The sequence below is a fragment of the Mus caroli genome, unplaced genomic scaffold, assembly GCF_978045245.1.
Source record: "Mus caroli unplaced genomic scaffold, Mus_caroli_1 scaffold_2, whole genome shotgun sequence".
In the NCBI taxonomy this organism is placed as follows: Eukaryota; Metazoa; Chordata; class Mammalia; order Rodentia; family Muridae; genus Mus; species Mus caroli.
Genome location: NW_028227257.1, coordinates 113,801,979 through 113,808,107, shown reverse-complemented (window position 1 = coordinate 113,808,107; position 6,129 = coordinate 113,801,979). Strand labels below are relative to the sequence as shown.

The 6,129-nt window shown below is 40.2% G+C and overlaps 1 pseudogene; it reads left to right on the top strand.

Moving 5' to 3' along the window:
• Positions 1-4,007: 4,007 nt before the first annotated feature.
• LOC110290060 (14-3-3 protein theta-like) lies at positions 4,008-5,481 on the top strand (annotated as a pseudogene).
• The last annotated feature ends 648 nt before the right edge of the window (positions 5,482-6,129 follow it).

Genomic DNA, 6,129 nt, shown 5'->3' with positions numbered 1-6,129 from the left:
TGTTAATCTTTTTAAAGTCCTGATACTATTGCAATTCTAACTATAGTTGATACCAGATTTCTGTTTCTCATGTCATTGGTTGTACATTTCTAGTCAACATGCTCCAACTACCTGTAGAGTGAGGGAAGTAGCCATTTGGGGTGTTATGGTTTGTATATGCTCTTCCCAGGCAATGGCACTATTAGAAAGTGTGGCCCTGTTTTGGAGTAGGTGTATCACGATGGTTGTGAAATTTAAGACCCTCATCCTACCTGCCTGGAAGTCAGTATTCTGATAGCAGCCTTCAGATGAGGAGGTAGAACTCTCAGCTGCTCCTACACTGTGCCTATGGATGCTGCCATGTTCCAACCTTGATGATAATGAACTGAACCTCAGAACATGTAAGCCAGCCCTAATTAAATGCTGTCCTTAGAAGAGTTGTCTTGGTCATGGTGTCTGTTCACAGCAGTAAAACCATAAGACATGGGGTATTCAAAAATTGCCTCATAGTTTTAAGGCAAAATCCAGTATTTTGTTCCCTATTCTAAGGAGGAATGAAGTATCCACCCATTGGTCTTCCCTCTTCTTGATTTTCTTGTGTTTTGCAAATTGTATCTTGGGCGTTCTATGTTTCTGGGCTAATATCCACTTATCAGTGAGTGCATATCTAATGACTTATTTTGTGATTTGGTTACCTCACTAAGGATGATATCTTCCAGATACATCCATTTGTCCAAGAATTTCAGAAATTCATTGTTTTTAATAGCTGAGTAGTACTCCATTCTTTAAATGTGCCACATTTTCTGTATCCATTCTTCTGTTGAGGGACATCTGGGTTCTGTGTCACAGATGAAAGGGTGGACTACCCAGAGACTACCCCACCTGGGGATCCATCCCATAATCAGCCACCAAACCCAGACAGTATTGCATATGCCATCAAGATTTTGCTGAAGGGACCCTGGTAGAGCTGTCTAGTATGAGGCTATGCCAGTGCCTGACAAATGCAGAAGTGTATGCTCACATTCATCAATAAGATCACAGGGCCCCCAATGGAGAAGCTAGAGAAAGCACCCAAGGAGCTGAAGGGGTCTGCAACCCTATAGGTGGAACAACAATATGAACTAACCAGTACTCCCAGAGCTTGTGTCTCTAGCTGCATATGTAGCAGAAGATGGCCTAGTCGGCCATCACTGGGAAGAGAGGCCCCTTGGTATTGCAAACTTTATATGCCCCAGTACAGGGGAATGCCAGGGCCAAGAAGTAGGGAGCAGGGCGGGGAGAGGGTATAGGGAACTTTAGCATTTGAAATGTATATAAAGAAAATATCTAATAAAAAAAAGTATTAGAAAAACCTAAGCCAGTTAGTGTATACTCAGCAATAACAAGCTTAAAACACCTAGGAGAAAAAACATAGTAGGAGAACTAAAAGGTGTATTATTTACAATGTATTTACATAGTACAGTATTAAATTTAATTATTAGAATGTTGGAGATACTTAACTAGGGGATATTATTATTAAGTGAACATCAAATGGCTTAGAGTAAGACACAGTAGATCCTGCCTTATTTGTATCATATATGTTTCTGAGGTCTTTCATTTTGTTGTGGCTTGAATATGACATGTTCCCCCAGGCTCATGTCTTTGAATGCTTGGTGCCCATCTGGTGATCAAGTGTGTCCATTTAGTGGAATCTTTGTGGATAAAAACATGACTTAGTGGAGTTGGGTTTGGTGGCTCTAACCCAGATCTCTTCAAGTTGAGCACTGTGGTTCCTGATCCATGAAATAGTTAGTAACTGTCATTTCATGTTCTTGATGCTATGTGTACTGCTATATGTACTATATGTATTATATGTACTGTAGAACAGTAGAGATGTTCCAGATGCCACTATGAACTATGTCTTATGAAGCTGTCAGGCAAAAACCCCTCTTAATTTGCTTCTGCTGCATTTGTTAGAATAACAAGTCTGAGAAGGAGAGAAGGCACCACACCTGAGAGTTGCAGAGAACAGAGCATAGATGTCATGTAGATGCTGAGGACCATGGCCCAAGAGGGTTGTAAGTCTGGGTCTATGGCAGCAAAGATGGAATATAGGTTTTAGTAAGTAATAATTCAGGGATATCAGAGGGGACTGGATTAACCATATGGAGGTTAGGAAGTGGCTCAGTCATTGAGCTGTTTAAGGCATATTAAAACATAAACATAAAGCATAAAGTCTGTGGTGTGTGTGTGTGTGTGTGTGTGTGTGTGTGTGTGTTTTATTCAGGAACCCAGAATATTGGGGTGGTTAGCAAGGAGTGGCACTGCTGTTGGGGTCAATTTGAGTAGCATTACTTCAGTAAAACAACATATGGGATGTGTACTGGCTAGTTTTGTGTCGACTTGACACAGCTGGAATTATCACAGAGAAAGGAGCTTCAGTTGAGGAAAGGCCTCCATGAAATCCAACTGTAAGGCATTTTCTCAATTAGTGATCAAGGTGGAAAGGCCCCTTGTGGGTGGAACCATCTCTGGGCTGGTAGTCTTGGTTCTATAAGAGAGCATGCTGAGCAAGCCAGGGGAAGCAAGCCAGTAAAGAACATCCCTCCATGGCCTCTGCATCAGCTCCTGCTCCCTGACCTGCTTGAGTTCCAGTCCTGACTTCTTTCACTGATGAACAGCAATGTGGAAGTGTAAGCCGAATAAACCCTTTCCTCCCCAACTTGCTTCTTGGTCATGATGTTTTGTCCAGGAATAGAAACCCTGACTAAGACAGGATGGATTACTAAATTTATTCTTAAACAAAACATTTTATAGCCATAATCTTACACTGGTCAAAACTTTATATCTGATGCAAATTTGAAGTTATAATTTCTTACATTGATTATAGTTAATATATTGATACAGGTTTATGTTTTACATTGGTATAAATCTTTGTATACTGATACAAAATTTAAAATTAATTTTGTTACTTTTAGATAGGCATTTAAGATTACAAGGCTTAGACTCAGTCCTTCTAATAGCTGATATTGTAAACTGTTTGTGATGATTATGTAATTCAAGTTAATGGTCAGATAATAAATTTATGGTTATATTAGATTCTAATGTAATTATAATAACATGCTTTCAATATTATTCAAATAGAAATAACTAAAGAGTAGCCAATGATTAACAGTTCAGATATACCACGTAGAGATAGTCTTTACAAACATAAAAAACCTCAATATGATATTTAAAATTATTTCATTATTAATATATCTTTTGACTAGGAGACATGTCTGCTCCTGACAGTACCAGCTTCACACTGCAAAGAACATATTGAGCATCATAGCCTCCATATAAAGTTGTTCCAATTGTGACAAGGTAGCCACTGGGTAAGAATTGCCATAATTCATCTACAGACAACAACAACAACAACAACAACAAAATACTGTCCAGGAAAAGACATGTGATGTGATAGTTAACAACTTAGCTCTGCCAATACAGAGTAACTAGTCCTTCATAATTACTGCTTCACTTATGGTCTGCCATATGATTCTGGGCCAGTAGGCTAAAGACAGGTGCTCCAACATTATGAGAAATATAGGAGACTGTCCAGGCAGTCAACTGTCTCTACAAATTGCTTAAGCTTTAGATGTTATGTTTTTGTGCATCCTATATATTCAGGTAATAATTAATTCATTCTTAGGTCTCTGATGATGTTGAAGACTAGTTATAGTCTCATAATCAAACTAAAGTTGTTTACCATTAAGGAAGATTATCTAGATTTTAAAAGATAGTTTTCAGATGGTAATAAAAATTAAAATCAAAACACTACTCAGGTATAGAATCAGAAACTCTTTAAGTTAAGATAGAATTAATGTACCTAAATTGACAAAATTGATAAACTGGACATTATTGGTGTATATTATACCTTGTTGTTTGCATAACTGTTATAACTATGTTCAGTGAATATTGGAGAGAGACTTGCATCACAGCCACAGAGCTCACTTTCTGGATTAGTTGCATTAGAGCTCCAGATCCAGCTCTGGCCCTTGTCCTTGCTCTCCATGGAGAAGACTGAGCTGATCCAGAAGGCCAAGCTGGCCCAGAGCTACAAGGACACAGCCACCTGCATGAAAGCCATGATGGAGCAGGGCATGGAAGAGCTGTCCAACGAGGAGTGTAACCTGCTGTTGGTGACCTACAAGAACATGGTCGGGGGGCCTCAGGTCCTCCTGGAGGGTCATCTGGAGCATTGAGCAGAAGACAGACACCTCCAACAAGAAGTTGCAGCTAATCAAGGACTATCAGGAGAAAGTGGAGTTGGAGCTGAGTTCCATCAGCATCATGGTCCTGGAACTGTTAGTTAAATATTTAATAGCCAATGCAACTAATCCAGAAAGTGAGGTCTTCTATCTGAAAATGAAGGGAGATTATTTCTGGTATCTTGCTGAAGTAGCTTGTGGCAATGATCGAAAACAAACAATAGAAAATTCCCAAGGAGCCTGCAAATAGGCATTTGATATAAGCAAGAAAGAGATGCAACCTATTCATCCAATTCGCCTGGGGCTGGCTCTTAACTTTTCTGTATTTTACTATGAGATCCTTAATAATTCAGAGCTTGCTTGTACACTGACTAAAGGAGCTTTTTACCCCTTTATTCTTATTAGATATTTTCTTCATTTACATTTCAAATGCTATCCCAAAAGTCCCCTATACCCTCCCCCTGCACTGATCGCAAACCCACTCACTACCGCTTCCTGGCCCTGGCATTCCCCTGTACTGGGGTATATGATCTTCACAAGACCAAGGGGCTCTTCTCCCATTGATGGCTGACTAGGCCATTTTCTGCTACATATGCAACTAGAGATACCACTCTGGGGGGTACTGGTTAGTTCATATTGTTGTTCCTTCTATAGGGTTGCAGACCCCTTTAGCTCCTTGGGTTCTTTCTCTAGCCTCTTCATTAGGGGCCCTTTGTTCCATCCAATAGATGACTGTGAGCATCCACTTCCGTATTTGCCAGGCACTGGCATAGCCTCACAAGAGAGAGCTATATCAGGGTCCTGTCAGCAAAAATTTCTGGCATATGCAATAGTGTCTGAGTTTGGTGGTTCTATATGGGATGGATCCCTGGGTGGGGCAGTCTCTGAATGGTCCTTCCTTCCATCTCAGCTCCAAACTTTGTCTCTGTAACTCCTTCCATGGATATTTTCCCCCCATTCTAAGAAAGAACGAAGTATCCACACTTTGGTTTTCCTTCTTATTGAGTTTCATGTGTTTTGCAAATTGTACCTAGGGTATTCTAAGTTTCTGGGGTAATATCCGTTTATCAGTGAGTGCATATCATATGTATTCTTTTGTGATTGGGTTACCTCACTCAGGATGATATCCTAAACCATCACAGAGCTTGATACATTGAACAAAGACTCCTGCAAAGACAGAACCATCATTATGCAGTTGCTTAGAGACAGCTTAACATTATGGACATCAGACAGTGCTGGAGAAGAATGTGATACAGCACAGAGGGCTGAGAACTAAAGGCATCCAGGACACCAACCTTCTTGGCCTCAAGAAATCCTTTTTACATCTCCATTCCTTAATCCACTTGTATTTCCTCTAGCAAGGAAGCCCATGCATGTGTATGGGATCAACTGTTTATAGTCTTTTGACACTGCAGCTTTGGGAAAACTCCATCCCTTGGTTTGTTTTGTTCCCACCTTCCCAGGTACAGTTACTGCTGCCACAGACACTGAAACTTATTGAGGAGAAAGTAGGGAAAACCCTCGAAGATATGGGTACAGGGGAAAAATTCCTGAATAGAACAGCAATGGCTTGTGCTGTAAGATCAAGAATCTACAAATGGGACCTAATAAAATTGCAAAGCTTCTGCAAGGCAAAAGACACCATCAATAAGACAAAAAGGCCACCAACAGATCGGGAAAGGATCTTTACCTATCCTAAATCAGATAGGGGACTAATATCCAATATATATATATAAAGAACTCAAGAAGGTGGATCCAGAAAATCAAATAACCCCATTAAAATTGGGGCGCAGAGCTAAACAAAGAATTCTCACCTGAGGAATACCGAATGGCTGAGAAACACCTGAAAAATGTTCAACATCCTTAGTCATCAGGGAAATGCAAATCAAAACAATCCTGAGATTCCACCTCACACCAGTCAGAA